General features: G+C 41.2%; 1 long non-coding RNA gene across 1 annotated transcript in view; it reads left to right on the top strand.

Moving 5' to 3' along the window:
* Positions 1-27,197, top strand: part of LOC148109532 (uncharacterized) — a 69,097-nt gene that overhangs the window by 10,378 nt on the left and 31,522 nt on the right. Inside the window, exon 2 of the long non-coding RNA XR_015725397.1 lies at positions 4,877-4,970. This is a non-coding gene — a long non-coding RNA (uncharacterized LOC148109532). The remainder of the gene's footprint in view (positions 1-4,876; positions 4,971-27,197) is intronic.

Here is a 27,197-nt window from a genome sequence, read left to right as displayed (position 1 = left end):
ACCACCTGGGGAAAGTGAGGTGACTATGGCATCTCAAACAGCAACCTGGGATCTAAATTGCTGTGGTGTCATGACAAGGTAGCCTAGAGAGGCACATCAGTTACATAGTGTTGCTGATCTCCTATTCGTGGCTCTACACCAGTATGCAGAAGAGTTGGGGTCAGGATAAGGGTTTTTAAGGCACCCAGGAGCTTCCAACAGTGTGTGGACCAATAGTGTCAGGACCAGGCTCTCCTCCATGGTGGTGGAGTGGGGATACTACTACTCTAGGTAGTTATGTAAAGGTAGGGTCAGACAGACCTGGAACTCAGGTCCTACTGTATATGGAAGTGAGTCTAATGTTCTTAGGCTTTGGAGTCTGTCAGGATCTTGTAATGTGCTCTATCATACATATTCTGGGTAAATATTTCTTCCTAGATAGGCTGGTTTGGGCACAAACCTTGGGCTTCCCAGAATAGACCAATATCTAAGTCTAATCTCCTGGGAGAAGAGGCTATGCTATCTGTTGGGTCTGGTCTGATGAGAAGGTCTTAGGGTATTGGACAGCTTCATGTGTCATACTGCAAGCTGAAGATGGTGTTCACAGCTTTTTTTCCATGCTATATTTAGTTCTTAATTGGTCTGTCAGCAGTAAATTCATAATTGCAGAGTCTATATCAGGGATTTGGAGGAATGTACCTCTCTAAGGTTTTAGAGACTTGGATTTGTGTTGTAAGAGGTAATGTCAGATGGAGTTGTGCCAGGGGAGATGAAATAGGAGCAGGCAGAGAAAATCTTCATGCTTTACTGTAATGCCTGTGAACAAAGTGGAAGGGAAGAATAGGAAAGGCCTGAGACTGCAGTACAGCTCTGCTGTCTAGTCTCTGCCAACCTAGGGTGGAATCCCAATGTGAAGATGGCCAGTAGAGCCATCTTGGATTTGGTATAAATGGTGAGGCCTTAATATTGCACCATATTCAGCCTTTGGTTAATTGTTCTCTGGGAAGAGTGTGTCCTAGGCTCGAATGCTGTAGCTGATCCTGAAGTACTACAGCTGGAAGCTGTCGGTGGATTCAAATGTTTATAGCAGGTTCTGTCTTAAATGGAGATTTGAGTGCCATGTTCCTTGGCTGCAGCAGCCCAAACTTTGCTATACAGATCTACTTCTCTAAACTCATTTGGGGAGAAACTCCTTCATGCTGTCTATGGGCCCCTCTTCCTGAGATGAATCTCAAAAGAGATTAGTGGGAACTACATTTCTCCCGTAATTACTTTCTAGGCTGTATTGCCACTTATCTCCATCCCCCACTTGCCATTCTAAATTTTCCTTACCCTCTGCTATCACCTCTACAAGTCAGTGTGGCAGAGACTGAATCCCTCATGCCTGAAGCTTCTACTGTCATAGAAACCATTATCTTCTGAGACCAGGGTTCCTATATTTATCAGTTACAGTTGGGCAAAGGCATATGGTGAAGTATCCAGTTAGATCACCTAAGTTCTGTAGATCTTCTCACTAGATTACCACCCATTGATGATCAAAGTCAATTACTTTTGCTAAGATGGTGACTCTCTCTTGTGGGTTGGTTCCTGGGGGAAAAAAAGTCAAAAGTACCATGGCAGCTCATTCAATGAGAGCTATTCTGGGTCCTTTGGGAAGACTGCATACCTTTTGTAGTTGATGATCTCTAACCCTGCAGAGCCAAGAGTTGCAGGTATGAGAATCACAAAGTTCCCCAGTGGGTCACTGGGAGATAGTGGGTATGGTACACTCCTTTGGTTCTAGGACCTATGTAGTTATCTTACTGGGGACACAGAACCATATAGGCCTTTCCCACTCTGTGCATATACTACTTCATTAGAGGACAGTACCCCATCTATATGAAGTATTGCTTTGGAGCTGGTAATTTCAGCAGAATATATTAACACTGAGGCCAGGAGCTTCTGGTTGGTACAATACGTGAAGTGAACAGTGGATCCCCGTAGTGGGTCCATCTTGGTCTTTGCTTTGAATTGAGCCCCCTGGTCTTAAGCTATGACATGTGCAATTTTTTGTGTGTAGATTCTGTGAACCCTCTGGACAGTGTTGCAAGTTAAGTCTTGCAAGCTGAGCAGGAAAACCCATGCTTGGAATAGCTATCTTACCAGGAGAAGCAACTTCTGGACCTAGGATAGAAGGTGCTTAAGAGTTGCCCCAAAATAACAACTTAGTCCTCAAGTAATACTGCCAATCTGGGGCCTCCATGTTGGATGGACAGGTTGGACATCCATAGTGTGTGGTAGTTAGGTTGGCTCTGGTAAGAGCAAGTGTGTGTTGTTGGTCCTATGTATAGCTCCTCTCTCTGCCTCTGTGGCTACTTGATTCATGTATCCGTGTCATTGAAAGACTGGCTAATATCAGGAGGCAGTCATTCTATCTACTTGGTTATTCAGTACATCTCCTGTAGTGGATCCTTTCTGGTGGGTGTTAACGTGGGATAAAAATCAGTTCATCCCCAGAACCATATGTCCGTCTGTATTACTCTACCAATATCTCCTTGTTTCTCATTTTCAATATTCTTTCTAGACTGCTAACCAGATAGCTAAGCCATGGCCCATTTGTTTATGTATATTCTCATCTCAGGCCCTTTCTCTCATACAAAGTAGATGACCAGATGTACTCCTTGAAAACTCACCCATTTGAGAGTTGGGGCTAATACTTGACTGAGCTTGAAGCAGTCTGGTCATTCTCTAGTATCCAGTTTATTTATGAGCCAGAAAATAGAATTAAATGGAGACAGAAGAACCACCAGCACTTTTTGCTTGATTCTTAAATATAGCACTAAACTTGGAAACCCTCATGGAATATTTTCGACTTAACATTTTGGCTGTGGTCGGGCCAGTTTCAGAAACTTGAAATTTGTGTTATCCTGTGATAGCTCTTACTTCACTTGCCAGGGATCTAATGTAGGGGTTTTGATCCAAATGCCAAGTGTGTTAATCTCAATTATATACTCAGACATGGGTAGTAACTTCTGGAAGGGTCCCCAGGCCTACTGCATTATTTCTCAGCCAAACTTGAGCCAGAGTTTCACTTATTATTGGACCCCCATATGTCTGTACTTTAACACGAGGTCATGATCATTTGGGTCTCCAGATACCCATGTCAACTCAGATCTCCTACTAGTTCTCAAATTCCCCATATTCCAGTGTATATTAATGTGATAAGTGGCTATATTAACAATTGCCCCCCCCAACTGGTCTGGTCCCCCTAGCTATACATCCAGAGCTCTTGGCTCCAGAACCCCTGCTTCTATGGGCATTAAAACTAAGGCCAACATGAATAATGCTTGATCTGGTCTTTGAGTCAACCTTAAGGGAAGGAAAGAACTGTAGTAGAATGAGTTTAGTGTTATGACAATAAAGCATCTTAATACTAGAGAAAAAGCATGAAGCCTGTCGTGGGAGTAGGGCCAAGAAAAGAGTCCTAAAATAAGTCTCACAGAAGTATTGTTTTCTATGTGAAAAGGTAGAGGTTGAGAACAAGGTGTCTTTCATGTAGACAGGCAAAGATTATGGAGAACCTCAAGTTTGGAATTGCCAGTATCAAGTTGGAGAGGGGAGCAAGTTTTAAGACAGGAGTGTTACCTAAAAGGTAAGACGTCTGGTCTTCAGGCAAGAGTATCATGGGCAGAGTTGAATCTTCATTATAGAACATTTCAAGTAGGAAAAACTGATTTTTTTGGACCCAAAAGATAGGTTACAAGAGTGGGTACTAATATTATGACTAGCTTATAGGTTTCTGCTATAGGCATCCCTGAACAGATTTCTTTAAAAAAAATCCAGCTTATGATAGGTAGCTCCAATTGGGATATTACTTGATATCTCATTTTTAGGACTAAATCTCTATCAGGGCCTAATAGTAGTCATGATCTGTATCTTAAGTAGAGCATAATTCTCTGCCATAAAATATGTGGTCTTACCCTAGAATCATAGGGGTTCTAATTTGCTTGTTAGGGTTTCACAGAGACTTAAAGAATCTTTATGCATCACAAATACCTCTAGCACCATTGGATTTGGTAGATCAAGGCACATCTAGGGCACCTTTTACTACAGCTTGGATGTCAGCTTTCCCATGGGTCTGTAAGCTTACTGGATACTTCTAAAACCATGGCCCTTCTTTAAGCATGGACAATTTTCTTAGGATGAACCCACTGTGGGGTGCTTCCTTTCATGAAGAAAACTTTTAAGAAAGTCCCATTAGTTTTTTGAGGATGTTACTTTTCAGCATTGGCTACCTCAAGGTACTGGATTCCTCTATACCAGATCGAGGGATGTAAATGTCATTCAATTTCAATGGGCTTAAGGCCATGGAGACCTGTCTTTGGGTTGGTGCTTACTCTGGCACATTCTCCATGGGTGACATATCCATATCCATATCCATATTCAACTGCTAATCACATGGAATCTTAACAGCTGCCGAGGAAATAGTAGCAGGGTGCTTCCTCCTGAAGTGGCAGGAGTAACTTGAGACTGCACAGGAGCTTGGGAGGCCTTGGGGGGTTGAAACCATCCAGATCCTCAGGTGAAAAATATAGCTCCAGGGTACCTGAGAGAGATAAGGCTGAAATCAGAGCAGGTACGTATAGCTGTGTCTGGTAAAATATCTAAGATGAACTTTATTAATCTCCTCCTTTATTAATCTCCTCCTTAAGGCATTTAAGTCATCTCAGAGGTTCTTTTAAACACCAAAATGTAGCTAAGTAGTACAACATGACCCCAGAGTTCCCCTGGAACTTTGCAGCAACTGACTAGACCAGGTTTCACGTGTTAGGCTTAACCCATAACAGATATGAAAATGACTCCAGCCATCTGTATTACACTCTTACTGTCATTTGTTTCCCTTCCTTATGTCACTCAGTCTGCCTTCAGGAACTCCAATTTTTGGTCAGCTCTACACTTCAACTAAGATTCCTCAGGATGCTAACCTACGTAAAGCTGATGAAATGCTGCTGGTGAGTGCTTGTTCTTAAGCTCATCATAACACTGCTGGGAGGAGGGCTTAGTAGTCTGTTAAGCTCACCAACAATGGTTCTGAAGTTCACACTTTAACCTAGTGTTTTCAGACACTTTAAGCCTTCTTAATGAAACTCCTGTGTTTCATTGTTAATAGCTAATGTGGTAGGCCTGGAGATGTAGTGAAGACTTAGACAACTAAATAAATTCTCTTACCCAAGGTTCTGCAGTCATCTTGCACTACTTTAATACCCATTTGGATAACCCAACCTACTTACATCAGTTTCTTTAAACTGAAATTTGATGTTGGGTATTAATTGGGGAAGGGGGCTGTCCTGTTTGTTACAGAATGCTAAGCATCCGTGGCTTCTACCCATTAGATAGTAGTTCCCCTCTGTCCCCAGCTGACAACCTAAAATATCTGTAGACTTTACCAAATGTGCCCTGGGTGGGTGGGGTGGGGGGCAAAACAGTTAAAAAACTATCGCCCTGCATCTTCTTGCCTTCCATACTTGTTGCCCCATTGCAAACCAAATCTGGAAAGATTGATATTAAATATGCAAATCAATGTTCTACTTTGATCTATACCTTGACCTTTTAGATAGTGTCCTTATTCCTCAAACTCATGTGCTTAGGCCTCTGACATCTAGATCTTAGGCCTTCCTTCCCTCCAGTCCCTTCATTTTGGTCCTCCTTACCTTCCCTTTTTGGATCTTTGTCTATGGAGCTCCAGGTACTTTGACTCCTTTCTACATCTTCCTACTGGCAATTGATCCTGGACTTTGATAAAGTAGCAGATGAGTATTTCATATTTGGTTGTGACATTTGAAGCCAATAGTCTTCATGCTACTGTGTCTCTAGGCTATGACCTGCCTAGGTTCTCCCTGCTCTACATTGATAGGAATGCCACACCAGGGACTCTGCTCCAAGTAATTAATAGAACCAGCCAATCGCATCCTGTCTAGTCAATGCTTTCAGCTATCACTGTGGAAACATGCTGTAGAGAGGAAATATCTCAGTGGGACTGCCATTTCTGGCCTCTCCCAGAGGGGAAAGGTTACTTTCACAGTATAGAGGAACCTCTTCTGAGTTGCCCTTCAAAAGGCAAGTTCAGGGGCCCCTGGGTGGCTCAGTCGTTAAGTGTCTGACTTCGGCTCAGGGCGTGATCCCAGAATCCTGCTCTGCTGGGAGCCTGCTTCTTCCTCTTCTACTCCCCCTGCTTGTGTTTCCTCTCTCGCTGGCTGGCTGTTGCTCTGTCAAGTAAATAAATTAAAAAAATCTTTGAAAACAAAACAAAACAACAACAACAACAAAAAAACCCAAAAGGCAAGTTCAGGCTTCCCGAGAGCCCAACTAGGCAATGTCAAGATTGGAATCTTCTGGTTCTAACTGGGGTTTACCACAATTGGGTAGTCTCCTCTCCTGACTTTGTTGGCAAAGGATCTCCCAGGTTATATGGGGCACCTGATAAACTGGTTTTTGCCCAGTAAACCAGTCTTGCCAGAGTAAATGTGTTCTAAACTCTCCTCTAGGGAACAGGGCCTGTAATGTTTGCTGTGAACTCATTTAACTCTTAAAGCTCTGGCAGGCTGGTGAGATGGCTCTGGTAATAATTTATTCCAGGATGAAGATAGGCATCATTATTAACCCTTCATATCCTGTTGTAGTTTATACTAAGCTCAGCGCAGCAGAGCCTAGTTTAGGCAGCTGCTAAAGGAAGGGCCATCTCCATGGTTTTGAAGATATCCAGCTGTCCTATAAGGGGGGATGCCACAGGGGAGTGGGTTAAGATGAGAATAACAGGGTTCCATTTCCTAAATGCCTTGGCTGTCAAAGAGGAGAGTCCTTGAATCCTTCATGATCCTTAAGTGGTAAGTTCCCTGCACCCTCAAACGTTCACTACCCTGAAGGGAAGCTGCTCTCTACCAGCATTATGGGCTATGGTGCTATCTGACTGGGTTTCATGATTCTATCAGAATCCAATGAAGAAAATGAAGGCTATTCCAGGAAGTTCATTAGAGGGCATTTGTCAGTAGCTAAGAATATCAAAGACATAAGCTGAAAGGACAAGGTCAGCAAGATCACCTTTTTTGGGGGGGGTGAGGAGGGGGAGAAAGAGGGAGAATCCCAACCAGGCTCCACACCCACTGTGGAGCATGACCTGGGGCTTGATCTCACAACCCCGAGATCATGACCCAAGTTGAAATCAGGAGTTGGACGCTCAACTGACTGAGCTACCCAGGCACCCCAAGATTAACTTACATACCTTTTGCAGGTACTAGGGAATGCCCAAGACTATCTTGTCAACACCCAAAATGCCACATGAGCAGTATCTTAACTAAAATGGTCTGCACAACCTTATTAAAAATAGGGGAAATATCTAAAGAACAGTTTAAAATTAAGGTGAATGCTACCCATGACCAAACATCTCCAGGAAGCTACAGATCACCAATTTTTTTTTTTTTTTTGCTGACATAGGCACAGAAATATTGGTAAAACAAAGACTATGCCAGGACACCTACGTGCAACAATGGGAAGTTCTACTTAAAATGTGTAGCTTGCTCTAGTACTTTCCCCAAATATCCAGTGCTCATCTTTGCCTCAGGATACTTTGGTGTTATTCACTCTCAGATAAGAACATTTGGATAGGACCTGAAACCACCAGCTAGTCCTTGATTTTTTTTTTCCCCTCCCTCTCCAGATCCTTGCCGGGGGGTGTGTGTGGGGGGGTAATGGCCTACTTCTCATGCTACTTGCATAATTTCTGCTAACCATATTTACATGGAGAATTGAATCATTTATTACAAAATACTGGACATGTGAGTGTCCCTTTATTAGAAAAGATAACTCCTTGAATTGGAGCATACAAAATTGGAGTTATTTCTCAGAACATGCAGGCAGACTAAGTTGGACCCTGCTGCAAAGGTTTGTTTTCCTCTAGGCTCAAAGCTTTTGGGTTACTTGGCAAATTGAAGTAGCACATCCAATTGTGGTGTGTGTTGCCTCTCAAAGCAGAAGAGATCAACTTAGCATTGCCCCTCTTAGCAGGCCATGCTTAGTGGATGGGTAACAAGGAATCCCCCTTTCTAAAACTTAAAAAAAAAAAAAAGTCCAACATGGGGCTAGAAATCATGACCCCAAGATCAAGGGTCACATGCTCTACCAACAGAGCCAGCCAGGTGCCCCAAGGAACACTTCATTTTAACCATCCATGTTTTCCATTGAATATTACCAAGATATGTACTTGTAGCAGCTCCATCTGGACCTGTGACCTGGGATTCAAGGCTTATCTCACTCATCCTTTTCTAATTAGAGACCTATACCGGTGATCCTAGTTCCTCATAATGATTGTGCCTTTTGCTTCTTGGTGTAAGCCTGACTCTGGCCTAGGAGACAAAGGTGAACCTGACATTTTGAGGCCAACTGTTTTCGGAGCTAGTTGATGTGTTATCTACTCTTGACTAGAATCTGAGTTCCATTGAAACTTAATACTTCATCAAGTCCCAGGAGGCAATGAAAACAGTCTCACCCCAGTCTCCCTAATAGGAAAATGAGTGATAGGGCCTGTAGTAGTGCATCATGAGTCTCTTAAGAGTTTTGTGTTCAAGGTGTTTCACAAGGGATGTTCTATCAAGATGGCAAATCAGCTGTGGTTCAAGCTTGGCCTATGTGATAGTCATTAGGGACCAGCACAGAGCCACTAGTCTGCACATGCTAAATCATTAATGGCTGTAAAATCAACAGTATATTTATTTTTTAAATAATTTATTATGTTAGTCACCATACAGTACATCCCAAGATTTTGATGTAAAGTTCCAGGATTCATTACTCCCAGTGCTCCATGCAATACGTGCCCTCCTTAATACCCATCACTGGCCTATCCCAATCCCCCACCCCCTCCCCTCTAAAGCCCTCAGTTTGTTTCCCAGAGTCCATCATCTCTCATGGTTCATTCCCCCTTCTGTTACAGTATATTTAACCTCTTTGTTAATTTCAATGTTTAGTTGCTAAAATGTTGAAATTAAGAGCCTTAAAGTTTTTTGTTTTTTCCCCCCCAAGGCTTGTGGCAGATAATTTAAGAGGGAATTCATGGAATGTTTCTTTAAGTCCTTCACTTCAACTTTTCATTTATTCAAGGTAAAATATGGATAAGACTGAAAAAACCCATCTCTGGAAAAAATGCAGTCAGTATGCTTTCTCCCACTTTGCCCACTCTTCAGTTGATAGTTAATGTTTCCAATTTATTCCTATAACAGTTCCCAACAAATTATCAAGACAACTATAAATGATTATATAGTAATTTGTGGGCTATCTTTTGACTTTTTCATGCTAATTTTGAAGAAATACCTTAGTCTGGGTTTCTCTAAAAGCAGATTCTGAGATGAGGATTTAAGTGCTTTATTTGGGAGATGGTCATAGGAAACAAATGAAGGAGTATGGAAAGTAACAGTAGATCCAGTGAAGCTAGTAAGGGCATCCTGATGAGAATGTAACAGTTAACTCCTATTGGCGACCGGTGACTAAAGAACCATGGAATAAATGGTTTAGAATTGTTCTTCAGGGGCGCCTGGGTGGCACAGTCATTAAGCAGCTGCCTTGGCTCAGGGTGTGATCCCAGCGTTCTGGGATTGAGTCCCACATCAGGCTCCTCCGCTAGGAGCCTGCTTCTTCCTCTCCCACTCCCCCTGCTTGTGTTCCCTCTCTCGCTGGCTGTCTCTCTCTGTCAAATAAATAAATAAAAAATAAAAATCTTAAAAAAAAATTGTTCTTCAGTGATGGGGAAAGCTAAAGTATTCATCACCCAATTACTGTTTCCTGTTCATTGGTTGGTTGGCTCTGCCAGGAGGCTTTCCAAGAAGTGGGTTGAGAAATCTCATGTGGTGCTGGAGAAAACTCTTGGGTGGAGAATCAAAGATGGGTCTGTCTGAGGTAGGAATTTGATGGTAAGTGGTGGAACTATATACGTCAGTCTGCAGGTAAACTAAGTCACAGAGATATGGGGTGAACGAAGTATCAAAGCGGATGCCCTGCCTTGCTTTTGAGTATGTTCAGTTACTGATACGTCAAAGTGGTTGCTGGCCACAATCCCTTAAAATGACAGGGTTGTTTGCAAGTTCTACCCCATGCTTCTGCATTTGGGCTCAGGGATGTAACTGACATTATTTCATTCATTATAGATATCTCTTACTGTTGGCCAACATTTTTGCTGGCCTGGATTTCTAGCCCAGTGGAATAACTCAATACCTATATCCTTCTGAGATCTGAGCCACTGGTTACCTTGACTGTCAGGCCATAGTTGCTGCAACTTGTCCATTCTCGCTGAGCACAAAGACACTCCACCGTGATTCCCTTAAGTTCTAGACACATTAATTTGTCACCATTTTGTAGCAGCTGTCCAAACTCATGACAGTTGGGACTTATGACCCTCTTTAGTAAACCAAACCCTTACTTTCCCTCCTGGGCTACTGGCTGGAGTCCAAAATAACCAAAAGGAACCTAACTACAGGTTTATTGGAATGGTCTTCTGTAAGCTCTCTCCAATCCCTTACAGAAGACCATATACAATCTGTTAAAGCCTCAAGCACCACTTCGTCATGTGGATCACTGAGAGTAATGGTAAGAGGAGATAACATGACTTCTACTTTGTCACCAATATATAGAACACATGGGTATGTGAACAAAGTACCATATAGTAGCCATTTGCTCATGTTGTAGAGGGCAGTGTCACAGATCCATAGGCTCTTAAGTTGGCAACTTGAGTCTTTAGGAAGGCATTCCTACAAACTCTCTAAGATCAGCTTCTTGGTGATGTGTATATTTAAGGACCAGTGGATACTGTGATCATGTGTCTATTGTCCCATCCCCTTCTCCAACTGTAAAGTCCTTGATTCAAGGTGGTGGTGCTAAGCTTCTCTAATTAGTTCTGCCTCTACCGGGGTTACTCTTACTGATAAGAGACACATGTAGATTTTGTGCCTATTTCCTTGAGTACTTCTTACCTGGACTTCTTCCTGATCTTAGTTATATTCCTTCAGGTACCTGATCAACTCCTCTTCCTCCCCATCCTCAGGGGAGGATGTATGTCGACCTATATATGAGGTACTCAGTTACTAAAAGGAAGAACATTTTGGATAACAAGTAGTAGATTGTACCACTCTATATTTAAAGAAGGCCTCTCAGATTTGGAACCAATGTGAGATAGTTCATCTTAGATTTCCGCTGCCTGTGTGTTGATCATGCCAAACCCTTCTAAGGTTACTTAGCTGGCTTAGAGCTATGTCTGAATTTGAGTGTAGTAGTTAGAAACCTGCTACTGCCAGGTTCAAGTGGAGTTCTACCACTGAGGAACCTTCCATTGGAACATGAGTATATGGGCCTATGGAGCGCCTGTCACATTGGTGTTTGTACAGCTTCTGGCCCTTGAACGGATGCCATGTTTTGTACTTCACTGGCATTTAGGTAAAGCAATAGCGTGTGGCCTGGCTGCTTGGCCTGGATGAGGTATATTAGTAAAACCATCTGAATTCTGTTTTTCTTTGTAAAGATGTAAACAAAGAGCTTGGGTATGAGGTTATTCAGGCAGTCCTGTTGAGGAGGAGGAAGTAGCAGGAAATCACTCTTTGTGATTTATGATCTTCCTGATAGGCCTGGAGTCCATGGCCTGGGTTTTATACTTGGATGCATGAATTTTAGGCAATATGTTATATGGAAGTGCAGCTATGCTTGTGACTGTCCTTTTTGGGTCAGGTGTCTTGGGTCAGTTGAAGCAAAGTATGACTGATAACATTAATAGCTTAACCTGTTCTAATCTGGGGCTCCATAGGCAGACTTTCCATTTTTAAAGTTTTTTGGTCTGCCTTCAACAGACTGAAAACTATATTGCTAAATGTAGCTTTTAATAAGAGCTGAGAAAGTGACAATTACTGAGACACAACCGTAAGTCTACTGGAGGGCTTCTGGGAAAGATATTTCTTAGTTGATTAAAAATCAAATAGGAACAAAAACCTTTTCTATATTTGTTCCTGTAATGTCTGTGTGCTAGCTGGAGCTCATTACATTTTGTGCCTGAATTATGCTGGCAAGTCACCATTCTAGAGATGATAGAGTTGATGGAAAAAGCGTGGTCTGTGAAGACACCACTGAGCAGCAGAGCTATCTCTAACAGTCTGTCTCCAGATTTGCTGTATGTGGAAAACTATCTTTGAGCTCTTAAAGCCAAGCTGGTATTCTGTGTAAAACGAAATGTATAACTTAACTGAAAGCATTGTGGATGAAACAAAGTCTGTCTTAATCTTTTCCTTACTTCTACCAAGAAAGCTTCTGTAAAGTCCAGAAGGAGAAAGAAGAACAAGATCAAGTACTCTACAAAAGCTGTGTTATGGCATTAAAGTAAAGGCTAAGACTAGTCACTTACAGATGAGAGGGGGGGAAAAAAGACATAAAAGCTTAGCATGCCTAAATCTATCCTATGCTAAGGTGGACAAAAATGTTATACCCTCTTTCTACCTAAAATGACAATGTCTTTATCACCAGTTAAATGTCAGTAATTTGAATCACCTTAGAGTTAAGTCTATTTTCAGGTAAAATCAGGTAATTAAGATTTCACTGCTGCTTAGTTAAGGTTCTGTAAAAATGCAGTCCCTGAGAAAAGAATCTTGGAGGAAGTAATTTATTGAGGAGGTGTTACCAGGAAACAGTTAAGGAAGTGAGACAGGGATAGCAGGTATACCAGTGACTACATTAGTGAGTAGGTAACCACTGTGGTAACTTGGGCCACTTCTGCTCAGAACCTTCTGGTAGGATAGTTTTGAGGAATGATCTTTTGAAGACTGCCAAAGGGCAGGATGCCCACTCCTGTTCCTCACTGGCTGAGGGTTCTTCCTGGGGCACTCACTACCAGTACCCAAGCTAACAGGATCCTGTGCAGAAGAACTTGGGCACAGAGACACAGGAAGCCATTGGCCCGTGGAGCTGTTGACAGGTGTCTTTGGGTGACTGCATAAATCAGCAAGAAGAGTTGGGTTATCTATCAGTTTACCTCTTAAACATTTGGATCCAATTTTGCCCCATATTGAACTTACTTGTCTTGTTACCACTTTGAATCAACCTTAAGGAAACTTAAGTGTGACAATCTACCACACTGTAACTAGTCCTTAAACTATAATAAATATACATTCTTTACATATTCTGGATACCCCTCTGCTTCTACCAGTAGTTTGGATCAGGATGCTTAACCAGTAGGTTGCCCAGAATGAGAGGTCTAGATACCTGGTCACCTTGTTCTTATGAGGTCACCTTATTGCCACAGTAACTATACTTTGTCCCACCTATAGTGGCATTAAGGCACCAATTTCAGAAGCCTAGCCATAACCCCCCATGGTGTAGTAGGAGCCTATTTTTTCATGATGCACGGGGTCATTGACCCCTGACCTATCAGTAACTCTTCCCTTTGCCTATTGACCTACTGGCATGGGGTGCCTACAATGACCAATTGTTAGTTTAGGTCCTCCGTAAGGCATTCTTTATTTCCTGGTGGAAGACTTCCTTTTGTGGGGGTCAGAAACTCTAATCTGCAGGCCTGAATTTGTAGGGAAATGAGGCATCCAACTACAAGTGGGTCTTAAGGTGTAATGGCCACAGGAGCCATATTACTTCTTCCCATTAATTGTAGATACTGTAGCTCCTAGGGACAAAATACTACATGGCTGTATCTTCAACTTAGAGTGTAACTCGATGGATAGGATATTAGGGATATCTAAGGGTTGATTTGAATCTAGCTGAAACATAGCCAGTTACCCTGAGACACAAAAGCACTAAGACACTGGATAACAGGCAGTTAACGTGGGAAAGCTAGTAGTGAAGACTTCTGAGTTCATGTGGTTCTAGCCAGTCATGCCTGAGGTTGTTTCTCAAACTCAGACTAGATAAGCTAGTCTGAGGCTTATCTTGTCTGCACCATCTTGTCAGGTGGTCATCTATGTTCTTGAGGCCTTTCACCTTCAGGAAGTGGTTCTGTAGGAAATCACAGGGACAAGCTTATTCATGGTTTGCAGAGCCCAGGGTATGTGGATCCAGAAGAGGGGAGGGTCCGATGTTTGGCCATGTATTCAGGGTGTGACCCCATTCATTCTACCCTGGAGTACACTTAAATTTGTGGTGAGAGGCAGGTGCTGTCTATGAAAGACTTAGGTGGGTTAGGAGCTCAGGAACATGGAGTGTGTTGGGGTCTGCTTCTAAAAGCCTGGCCTAACATGAGAATTTGAGTGAGGACACACAACCAAGTAAAACTCCATAGGATAGTAGAGAGGTAGGATGGGCAAGAGAATGCTAAGCAAAGGTGTGATACCAAGTAGTCCTAATAGATAAACAGATCAATATGGCCGAGAAGCTCTGAAAATAGCATAGGTCCTATCTCAGTTGTTCTAATCAAGGAAAAATAAGTATTCCTGACATCTCACTCATCTCTCTTGGACTAAAGCTTGTCCAAGACAAGTTCCAGGCCCTTGGGCCCTCTTCAGATGGCCCCTTTCCCTGCCCTGCCACCCTCCAACAAAGACATAAGTCCTGGCTATTGGCAGTCAAATTACCAGGAACTATACTGCCTAAAATTAGGAGATAACTAGGGAGGTGTGGGTTGAGCACTGACAGCTTCTGATAGAGGGTTTCCCTGGAGCTAGAAAAGGAACCCTTAGTTTTTTGATTCCAAACACTACTAAATCAAGAAGTAGATCATTAAAACCAGAAGTGCCATGAGTTGTCATGAATTTAAAATGAGATAAATAAATTTTGTTTAGGCTCCCCACAAAAGAACATGAGGTTTGTGTAAGCAATAAGGAAGTGTTCTCAGAAGAACTCCACGAAGGAGTGGGAAGACAGAATATAGGGGGTTGGTAGGTAAACCAAGGAATAATGATCTCTGGCGAAATCCTGAGTACTGTATCATCCATATGGATTACACAGGAGAGCACTAGACTACAAATTAGACTCTGTTAGTTGGACTTTAAATATATCTGACAGTCATGAAATTGAAATGCCTTTTTGGTAGAAAGTGTAAACCCTTAGACACATCTGGATCTTTGGGTGTAAAGACAAAACAGGTCCAATAATCCAAGGATGGTATTTTAGAACAGAGGCAGGAGCTGTCCCTGGAAGTCACATGACAGAGTTGAGATAAGAGACATGGTAAAGAGGACCCTGAGAGGTTATGAGCATGGCCTCAACATGGCTCATTAATGATTGTGTGGTTAGAGGAGGGAAAGGACAGAGAATAGGTGGGAAATAAGGCCTAAAGATCTTGCATTTATTCCTTCATATACTTTTCTACATGCTATTCTAGAAGTATGACCCCTCATTCTGTGTATGCTTGCCTTTGGGATTAATTGTAAGAAGAAAACTCAAAGTAGCTTTGTGAAGTCCTTGGCTCCACTCTTAGATTGCATTCAGCAACTTCTGGAATGCTCCACAGTTTAAACCAGTAGCAGGGTAAGAAGTTGCCAGAGGGACCCCGCTGTCAGGAGGCCACCTGGAGGCTGAGGTAGGTCATTATGGAGAAGTAGGCAATGGACTAGAATAGAAACATGTCTTCTTGGTTTTTTTTTTCTTTTTTTTTTTCTTTTTTTGCTATATATTGTATATCCTAGCATTGCTTCCTGGCAGGGACAAGAGTTTCCATATTGGCATCTCACCAGTTATTTTGGTTGTTGTAGAGGTTGTTATGTAATAGATTTTTGGAGCAGTATTCTGAGTCCTATTAATATTATGTTGTGGACTCACTCATGAAAGTTCTGTTTTAGAAAATCTTTGGGTTATGTTTTCTTCACTTGATAATACTTCTACAGTGTTTCTGCTGTTGAAGTTATAAGTAACTTGGTTTTTTTTTTTTTTTGCCAAAATGCCCAGAAAACTTTGTTCTATTTTGAAGTTTAATTTGCCCGTGCATTGACCATCATGAGTAGAGAGTTCCCTGGAAATGTTGATGCTAATGGGTAGAATGAAGAGGACATGGATTCCTTCATATGGGGAACTTCCATGCAAGGGATTGATAAAAGAAACAAGCTGAATATAATGGGCATAATACTAAAAATGTGCATTTTCTTTTTTGTATTTTGGTATATTGTAATTTTTTAAATGGTAGCTAGACGTGATGCTCCAGGTAAAAGAGACTTCTAGGTTTCTTTTTCCAGGTAAATAGGACTTTGGTAATGTGGTAATGAAATATGGGAGAAGCACTGCATAGTCATAGGTTTAGGTCTCAGGCTTTCCATGCTCCTATGAATTGGGACTATGAAGTTCACAGGTGTGTGTTTTCCTCCTCCTGTTGGTGGGACAAATGGCTGGAATTGGGTATTTTCCTTCCAGATAAGGCTCTGATAATACCCTAGCAGGTTAGGCTCTAGAGTACTAGTTTCCCTTGAAGGCAGACCTTAAGAACAGAGCTCTCTGGCCCATTTTAAATGATTCTTATCCTTTGCACCTGCCAGAAACAGAAGGGAATTTGTCCCCTAGTCTCACTGTGGAACTTAGATTTACCTCCAGAAGCTCTTCTATTTTAGGGTGGGGGCGGTCCCTATGATTGAGGGCCATGAAGTTTTTAAATCTGACTTGTCTGCCCTGAACTTCCAGAAACTGGTAAAATGTAGTTCAGAGGGAACAAGCAAGAGGGAGGAGAATCTTAAGTTTCCAAAAGAAGTCTGTTCTTATAAGCCAGGACTCCCTGTATTCACTTATCTGTCTCTTCAGTCTAGGGGACAGTGGTTTGCCCTGTATTTCCCCCTACTTGTAGATCCAGGCAGAGTTGACTTATTTCTTTTTTGAGATCTCCACTTGTTAGGACAGAGTGACTTCCAAGCTCATACATGTGGAACTAGAAAGGGGAAGTCTTCTCTTCAACCATTTTTGAATACCACCTGATCTCCCACTACCACAAAAACAGTCTGAGATCTGGGTCCTCAGAGGAAATGAAACCTGGCACAGAAAGAATGTAATAATGAGAGACAATGGTTACATTTCCTTTAAACATGATTTTTACCTACCAAATGCTAATCTGGGCACAGTAGTGTCTGCTTTGATGTAAGACTAAATGTTCTCTCTGGTGAGGGACCTCGTATGAGCAGAGTTGGTGGAAAAAGTAAATGAGTTCATCTTTGAAGGCACATCTACAGTGTGTGTAAAATTGTGACAGTGCTACGTAAAGTAAGGTGGCTCTCTGAAAAAGGTTAGAGAAACCTGGACATCATCCTTACATGATAGTGTGGGCATGGGACATGATTCTGTCTAGTGGCCAGGGAGAAGTTCTCCTTCTCTATTCCTGGTGATAACAGGGTCTGAAGCCTGTGCAACTCTAGGTTCTGACCTCAGAGAGCTCTGAGAAGATTTCTTGGTCCCAGCGAGGGGTGGGAGAAATGGAGGAGTCCTTGGCTATAAGCTGTATCTGTTTGGCAGTTTCCTTATTCTGCCAGAGCTACTACTGCTCCTGCCATTGTGTGGAGTAGGGATCCTCTTGGTTTGGATATGGATCTACAGATATTAGAGCAGGGCATGAAATGTAATTGTTAGCATCTTCCATTGATCTCATATCTCAAACTCTTTTGGGGGTTACACCCATAATCCAGATGTTTCTTTACCCCAACATCTGAGTTACTGGGTTAGGTTGGCATGGATTGTATTTGGCATAAGGCAGAGACTTGGTGAGAATTTAGGACTTCAAGTCTCTATCAGAGCCAGGTACTTGAAGCTATAGGTTTTGGGGACATATATGGGATTTACTGACCGCTAGCGGTCAGTCTTGAGCCAAGGTTGGGGTGAAACTGGTCATTTCTTTTGTGGAAACCTGGGTGAAGCAAGTGCTAAGACAGAATTGGATGTATAAGAACTTGCTAAAGATAACACTGTGGGGGGAGGAACCTCAGGCAGGAGAGAACCTTCATATTGCAAGTAGAGAAGGAAGGTGGGTATAAAACCTCAGACGTAAATGAAGTCATAGAAGAGGTCTGAGTAGACTGGCAGGAAATACTTAAAGCTCATTTGAAAGCGGGCCTGTATCTTGGTAGAAATGGTCTTGCCTTAGTCTCCTTGCCACGGGGCATGAGCTGGGCAGTTACCACCACAGAATACCTGAGTGGGCTTTTAATTATTTCTGTTATGGGAACTCTTTGGTGTGGACATGGATCTACAGATAATGGAACAGAGTACAAAATTTAAGAAGCCTAGAAAGTGGGTAGGAGATCTGAGTCCCCAAAAGGCGGTTTAAAATGCACTTACTTTAGAGGCAAGATAAGAATCCTCAGTTAGCTCTAGATCCCAGCGGGTTCTTGACCTCAGCTGTACTTGGAATTGATAAATTTTACCAGTTGCCTATAAGCCTGAATTTAATGTGCCATGGGTTTCATTTTTTCCCATTATTAATTTTTATTTTTTTATAATTTTATTAGTCACCATACAGTACATCCTTAGTTTTTGATGTAATGTTCCACGATTCATCATTTGCGTATAACACCCAGTGCACCATGCAATATGTGCCCTCCTTTATACCCATCACTGACCAGCCCAGTCCCTCCACCCCCCTCCCCTCTGAAGCCCTCAGCTTATTTCCCAGAGTCCATGGGTTTCATCTCAAATCTTTGAAAAGTGGTCAAGTTGTGCTCTGTGTATCTGGAATAGAAATGTGATACAATCACTGTTTTGCCCGGGCTATATTGCAAAACCTGTTAATTGGTAGTCCTTTTGGGTAGAGATGGTCTCAAATAGGAGAGTACCCATGATAACTTTTGGAATATACCCACCTTCATTAGCTTTCTAAGGAGCTATTAAGTATAACACCCCCACCCAAAATTATCTCTAATGGTTTATAAAGCTAAAGTTCATGTTTTTGAGTAAGTGTACTAACATTAGATGGTTAGCTATCACTTTTTGTCTCCTTGCTTTTAATTAGGAAGGTCAACTTGACCGATCTCAAAGGGTAATAACTAATGTTAAGGCTAGACCTAGGACTTTTCAGAGGGGGCAACTCCTTAGAAGTTGTGAACTCAAGGGGTGCCTGGGCAGCTCAGTTGTTAAGTGTCTGCCTTTGGCTCAGGGCATGATCCTGGCGTTCTGGGATCGAGCCCCATGTCAGGCTCCTCCACTGGGAGCCTGCTTCTTCCTCTCCCGTTTCCCCTGCTTGTGTTCCCTCTCTCGCTGGCTGTCTCTGTGTCTGTCGAATAAATAAATAAAATCTTTAAAAAAAGCAAAAAAACCCCAAAGAGGCAAAAAAAAGAGTTGTGAACTCAGTCATCCTACTCTAGGCTTAAGTCTTATAGAAAAGAACTAACAGATTATTTAACATTTATTCTCACATTTTCAGCCAAACATACCCCTGACTTTCTTCTAAGGAATCATTTCTCAGTTTCCCTCTATCCTCGGTCATTCTCAGTCATAGACCAGACTTATGCACGCCAGGATATTCCATTTCCCTACCCATATACCCTTGACTATGGTGACTTGTTCAGGGATGGGCCTGCTGTCAGCCATTAAAACACAAGGAGATAGTGTTGAAAAGGAGCAGCTTAGTTTCCAGAAGAATATTTGGGAAAAATATGACAAAGGTAACAAGGTGTTATAACACTTGGTGTCATAAAGGGGGACCTTGGAATTTCCCAGAAGGTAGAGAGAGCCTCTTAAACCAATCTAACACAAAACTAAACTTAGATTCATCAGTTGTGCCAGTGTATTTCTAAAGATTTTATTTATTTGGGGCGGGGGAGAGAAGCAGATTCCCTGCTCATCAGGGAGCCCAACGTGGAACTCAATCCCAGGACTCTGGGATTATGATTGGAGCTGAAGGCAGATGCTTAACTGACTGAGCCATGCAGTTGCCCTGTATTTCCTATTTTAAAACAATTATAGTTTGGATTTACCATCATTTGCAATCAAAAGAATCTTATGTTATAGCCCAGTGGAATATTCTTGAAATGTGGATATTAAAGCAAACTGTTTTGCTTCATTTGCAATATTAAAACCAACTTGCTTGTTAATCTGGGGAGTTAGGTAGTAGGGTGACTAAAAAGACTTTCAGCCTGCATAATTAAAAATGGTGTTGGAGTAGGAAAGAGTATACTAAAGGGAGTTGGAAAGGCTATGCCAAGGCCAATATGAAATGGAAATGAACCCATATCTATACGGGTATCTGCTTATAATTGAGTTTACCAGCATGCATGCTACTTTTATAAAGGAAAGGTGGTGCTTTCAAGTAGTATGTCATGAGTAATGTAAGTAAAGTTAGGAAATTATTACCACTTTAGGGACTTGTGTATAGAAATGATTAATGTTTGCGAGAAAGAAAGACCCCTAAAGTGAAATGGAAACCACGTAGGCCAAAAAAAGGATTAGCATAGTGTAATGGTGAGTAACACCAGCCCTAGTGCTGGCACTGGTAATAGTCACCCAGGTTTCCGTCAACCTGGACCGGTGAGCCTCCAATTCAAAGGAAACTTACTGGTCAGCCTGGGTGCTCTAGCCACTTATTTGGATACTTAGTGAGCAGCTTCTTGGGGCAGGATGTCCTCCTCGATGGTGCCCACAGATAGATAATTATGACCAGGAAAGCTGTAAGTTGATCTAGGTCAATAGCAGAAATGGCATAAGGCAGAACATAAAACTAGAACAGGAAAATCCAAAATAAGTAGGTATGAGCAAATGTGAGATAATAAATGTGAGGTGATTTCACTCTTGGCAAAGAGTGAAATAATAGGTTTGGAAGGGGTAGGGACTGATTTTTGGAAAATAGGATTCACATAACTCAGCCATCACAGCAATGTGGGGTAAAATCAATATCTACAGTGTCAAGTAACTCAGGAGCTACACCTAGCCCCCTCGTGTGCTTTAGATGGCTTAAGTCTTTGTTCTGAAGGAGTAACCTTGCAGATATCTACAGGCTTCTTTCCATAGCTGAATGAATATAGTGCTTTAGTCTTCAGTTGGGACCCCAAACTTTTGTTGTAGGTGGTGGTGATTAAGACTGCTTTTGCTGCATGCCAAAAGTTTTGGGCCGTCATGTTTCATTTTCATTTGGTTCCATGTGTTTATTTAAAGACTTTAATTTCCCAGTTAACACATTCATTTTTAGTAGGGTATTTTTTAATCTCCATGTATTTGAAGTTTTTACAAACTCTTTCTTGTGGTTGACTTCAAGTTTCAATGCATTGTGGTCTGAAAATATGCATGGAATAATCTCAATCTTGTACTGGTTGGGACCTGATTTGTGACTCAGTACGTGATCTGTTCTGGAAGATGTTCCATGTACACTCAAGAAGAATGTGTATTCTGCTTTGGGATGAAATGTTCTGAACATACCTATTAAGTCCAACTGGTCTGGTGTGTCATTCAAAGCCATTGTTTCCTTGTTGACTTTCCGCTTAGATGATCTGTCCTGCTGTAAGTAGGGTGCTACTATTACTGGATTCTCAATGAGTTTCTTTATGTTGGTTACTATCTTATATATTTGAGTATCTCCCAAGTTGAGGGCATAAATCATCACAATTGTTAGATCTTCTTGATGGATAGGCCCCTTTATTGTGATATAGTGCCCTTCATCTCTTGTTACAGTCCTTAGTTTAATATTTAGTTTGTCTGGTATAGGGATGGCTACTCAGGCTTGCTTTTGACGTCCATTTGCATGATAGGTGGTTCTCCATCTCCTCACTTTCAGTCTGCAGGTGGGTCTTTAGGTCTAAAATGAGTCTCTTCTAGGCAGCCTATAGATGGGTCTTGTGGTGGTGGTTTTTTTTTAATCCATTCTGATACCCTATGTCTTTTGTTTGGAGCATTTAGTCTATTTACATTCAGAGTGATTATTATTATTATTTTGGCAGCAGCAGGATTTATTTTTTTAAAGAACTTATGTTAGTCACCATACAGTACATCATTAGTTTTTGATGCACGTATTACATGGAGCACTGTGTGTTATATGCAAACAAAGAATCCTGGAACACTACATCAGAACGATTATTGATATGAACTTAGTGCCATTTCGTTACATATTATGTCATTTTAAGAGATTTTCTGTTTCTAGTCTTAAAATTTTTTGCTTAAATTCAATTTAATTAACATATACTGTATTTGAGGTAGAATTCAGTGGTTCATCAGTTGCATACAACACTCAATGCTCATTATTTCAAGTGCCCTCCTTAATGCCCATCACCTAATTACCCCATCACTCCATCCATATTCCCTCCAGCAACCCTCAGTTTGTTCCCTACAGTTAAGAGTCTCTTATGGTTTGCCTTCTTCTGTTTTCATCTTATTTTTCCTTCCCCTCCCCTATGTTCAGCTGTTTTGTTTCTTAAATTCCACATGAGTGAAATCATGTGGTATTTGTCTTTCTCTGACTTATTTCACTTAGCATAATACCTTCTAGTTCCACTGATGTCATTGCAAATGGCAAGATTTCATTCTTTTTGATGGCTGAGTAATAATCCATTTTTCTTTTTTTAAAAAATTTATTATGTTGTTTGTCACCATACAGTACATCCTTAGTTTTTGATGTAGTGTTCCATGATTCATTATTTGTGTGCAACACCCAGTGCTCCATGCAGTATATGCCCTCCTTAATACCCATCACTGGCCTATCCCAATCCCCTCCCCCCCTCCCCTCTGAAGCCCTCAGTTTGTTTCCCAGAGTCCATAGTCTTTCATGGTTCATTTCCCCTTCCATTTTTATCTTTATCCATTCATCTGTCGATGGACATCTGGGCTCTTTCCATAGTTTGACTATTGTGGACACATGTTATAAATATTGGGGTGCAGGTGCCCCTTGAATCACTGTATCCTTTGGATAAATAATAGTGCAATTGCTGGGTCATAGGATAACTCTATTTTTAACTTTTTGAGGGACCCCCATACTGTTTTCCAGAGTGGATGTACCAGTTTATATTTCCAACAGTGTAAGAGGGTTCCCCATTCTCCACATCCTCACCAACATTTGTTGTTCCATGTCTTGTTAATTTTAGCCATTCTCACTGGTGTGAGGTGGTATCTCATTGTGGTTTTGGTTTGTATTTCCCTGATGCCCAGTGATGTTGAGCATTTTTTTCATATGTCTGTTGGCCATTTGGATATCATCTTTGGAGAGATGTCTGTTCATGTCTTCTGCCCATTTATTGATTGGATTATTCTTTGGGTGCTGAGTTTGAGAAGTTCTTTATAGATATTTAGATACTAACCCTTTATCTGACATGTCATTTGCAAATATCTTCTCCCATTCTGTAGGTTGCCTTTTAGTTTTTTTGACTGTTTCCTTTGCTGTGTAGAAGCTTTTTATCTTGAAGTCCCAAGAGTTCATTTTTGCTTTTGCTTCCCTTGCCCTTGGAGACCTGTCTAGCAAGAAGTTGCTGCCTGCGTTCTATAGGATTTTAATGGATTCTTGTCTCACATTTAGGTCTTTCATCCATTTTGAGTCTATTTTTGTGTATGCTGTAAGGAAATGGTCCAGTATCATTCTTCTGCATGTGGCTGTCCAATTTTCCCAACACCATTTGTTGAAGAGACTTTTTTTCTCCCATTGTATACTCTTTCTTGCTTCATAGAAGTTTAGTTGACCATAGAGTTGAGGGTCCATTTCTGGGTTCTCTATTCTGTTCCATTGATCTATGTGTCTGTTTTTGTGCCAGTCCCATGCTGTCCTGATGACCACAGCTTTGCAATACAGCTTGAAGTGTGGAATTATGATGCCTCCAGCTTTGTCTTTTTCAACACTCCTTTGGCTATTTAGGGTCTTTTGTGGTTCCATACAAATCTTAGGATTATTTGTTCCAACTCTGTGAAAGATGTTGATGATATATTGATAAGGATTGTGTTGAATGTATAGATTGCTTTGGGTAGTACATTTTCACAATATTCTTCCATGAGCATGGAATATTTTTCCATTGCTTTGTGTCTTCCTCAATTTCTTTCATAAGTATTCTATAGTTCTCAGAGTACAGATCTTTTACCTTTTCGGTTAGGTTTATTCCTAGGTATCTTATGGTTTTTCGGTGCAATTTTAAATGGGATCAATTCCTTAATTTCTTTCTTCTGCCTCATTGTTAGTGTATAGAAATGCAACTGATTTCTGTGCATTGATTTTTATATCCTGCCACTTTGCTGAATTTTTTTTTTTAAGATTTTTTAAAATTTATTTAACAGAGATAGAGACAGCCAGCGAGAGAGGGAACACAGCAGGGGGAGTGGGAGAGGAAGAAGCAGGCTCATAGTGGAGGAGCCTGATGTGGGGCTCGATCCCATAATGCTGGGATCACGCCCTGAGCCGAAGGCACACGCTTAACCACTGTGCCACCCAGGCGCCCCCACTTTGCTGAATTCTTATATCAGTTCTAACAATTTTGGGGTGGAGTCTTTTGGGTTTTCAACATAGAGTATGATGTCTGTGAAAAGTGAAAGTTTGACCTCTTTGCCAATTTGGATGCCTTTTATTTTTTGTTGTCTGATTGTTGAGGTTGGGACTTACAGTCCTATGTTGAACAACAGTGGTGAGAGTGGACATCCCTGTTGTATTCTTGATGTTAGGGGCAAAGCTCTGGTTTTCCCTGTTGAGGGTATTTGCTATGGGTTTTTTTTTTAAATATCACTTTTATGATACTGAGGCACGTTTCCTCTCTCCCTTCATGACAAAAGATTTTGATCAAGACAGTGTGCTGTATTTTGCCAAATCTTTTTCTGCATCTATTGAGAGGACCATATGGTTCTTTCCTTTTATTAATGTGGTGTATCACGTTGATTTGTGGATGTTGAACTACCCTTGCAGCCCAGGAATACATCCCACTTGGTCATAGTGATTAATCATTTTAATGTACTGTTGGATCCTATTAGCTAGTGTCTTGGTGAGACTTTTTGCATCCATATTCATCAGAGATATTGGTCTGTAATTCTCCTTCTTTGGTGGGGTCTTTGGTTTGTGATCAAGATAATGCTGACCTCATAGAATGAGTTTGGGAGTTTTCCTTCCATTGCTATTTTTTTTTGAAACAGCTTCAGGAGAATAGATATTAGTTTTTTCTTTTTTTTTTTAATGTTTGGTAGAAGTCCCTTGGGAAGCCATCTGGCCCTGGATACTCTTGTGTGTTGGGAGAGTTTTGATTACTGCTTCAATGTCCTTGCTGGTTATGGGTCTGTTCAGGTTTTCTATTTCTGTTTCAGTTTTGGTAGTTTACAAGTTTCTAGGAATGAACCCATTTTTTCCAGATTGCCTAACTTGTTGGCATATAGTTGCTCACAATATGTTGTTACAATGGTATTTCTTTGGTGTTTTGTTGTGATCGCTCCTCTTTCATTCATGATTTTATTAATTTAGGTCCTTTCTCTTTTCTTTTTGATAAGTCTGGCTAGGGGTTTATCAATCTTACTAATTCTTTCAAAGAACCGACTCCTAGCTTTTTGATCTGTTCTGTTCTTTTGGTTTCTATTTCATTGATTTCTGCTCTAATCTTTATCCTCCTGTTGGGTTTAGGCTTTATTTGCTGTTTTTCCAGCTCCTTTAAATATAAAGTTAGGTAATATTTTTGAGACTTTCCTTGTTTATTGAGAAAGGTTTGTATTGCTATATACTTCCCTCTTAGGACTGCTGTTACTGCATCCCAAAGGTCCTGAACTGTTGTGTTTTCATCTTAATTTTCTTCCACGTATTTTTAAAATTCAATTTCTCAGTTCACCTGTTCATTCTTTAGTGGATGCTGTTTAACCTCTATGCATTTGTGGTCCTTCCAAATTTTTTCTTGTAGTTGACTTCAAGTTTTGAAGCAGTGTGGCCTGAAAATATGCATGGAATAATCTCCATCTTTTCATACTAGTGGAGACCTGATTTGTGACTCAGTATGTGATTCATTCTGGAGGATGTTTCACTTACACTTGAAGCGAATGTACATTCTGTTGCTCTAAGATGAAATGCTCTGAATATATCTGTTAAGTGCACCTGGTCCAGTGTCATTCAAAGCCAGTATTTCCTTTTTTTTTTTTTTTTTTTAAAGATTTTATTTATTTATTCGACAGAGAGAGAGACAGCCAGCGAGAGAGGGAACACAAGCAGGGGGAGTGGGAGAGGAAGAAGCAGGCTCATAGCAGAAGAGCCTGATGTGGGGCTCGATCCCAGAATGCCGGGATCACGCCCTGAGCTGAAGGCAGACACTTAACCTCTGTGCCACCCAGGCGCCCCAAAGCCAGTATTTCCTTGTTGGTCTTCTGCTTAGATGATCAGTCCATTGCTGTAAGTGATGTTTTAAAGTCCTGTACTACTGTATTATCAACGTGTACCTTTAATTTTGTTAATTGGTTTAAAATTTGGCTGCTCCCAAATTAGGGACATTACATATTTACAATTGTTAGATCTTCTGGTTGGATAGGCCCTTTTATTATGATAATGTCCTTCATCTCTTATTACAGTCTTGCATTTAAAATCTGGTTTGTCTAAGGATGGCTACTCCAGCTTTCTTTTAGTGTTCATCAGCATGATAAATGGTTCTCCACCCCCTCACTTTCAATCTGGACATGTCTTTGGGTCTAAAATGAGACTCTTGCAAGCAAAATATTGATGGGTCTTGTTTTTTCTATGCATTCTGATACCCTATGTCTTTTGATGGGAGCACTTAATCTATTTACATTCAGAGTAATGATTGAAAGATAGGATTTTAGTGGCATTGTATTGCCTATGAAGTTGTCTCTGTTCCTTTCTTGTCTTTGAGCAAAGAAAGCTTAAAAATAACAAAGAATCACCTTTAATATTTCATGCAGGACTGGTTTAGTTCACAAATTTCTTTAGTGTTTTTTGTCCTGGAAACTCCTTATCTCTCCTATTCTGAATGATAGCCTTGCTGGATAAAGTACTTAGTTGCATATTTTTCTCATTCAGCACCCTGAATATATCATGCCAGCCCTTTCTGACCAGGTCTGCTGCCAGCCTTGTGTTTCTACCCTTGTAGGTTAAGGACCTTTTGTCCCGAGCTGCTTTCAGGATTTTCTCTAGCTTTGAAATTTGCAAGTTTCATTTTTATGTCGAGGTGTTCAACTATTTTTTTGAGGGGGGGGGTTCTCTGTGCTTCCTGGACTTGAATGACTGTTTCCTTACCTAGGGAAGTTATCAGCTGTAATTTGTTCAGATAAACCTTCTGTCCCTCTCTTCTTTTCATCTTCTGGGATGCTTATCTGGATATTTCAAGTTATGGAATCACTAAGTTCTCAAAGTCTCCCTTCATGATATAGTT

The sequence above is a fragment of the Ursus americanus genome, chromosome 8 (assembly GCF_024610735.1).
Source record: "Ursus americanus isolate L20-20 chromosome 8, mUrsAme1.1.p, whole genome shotgun sequence".
In the NCBI taxonomy this organism is placed as follows: domain Eukaryota; kingdom Metazoa; phylum Chordata; class Mammalia; order Carnivora; family Ursidae; genus Ursus; species Ursus americanus.
Note: the sequence above shows the minus strand (reverse complement) of the source record. Positions and strands in the feature narration are given on the sequence as shown.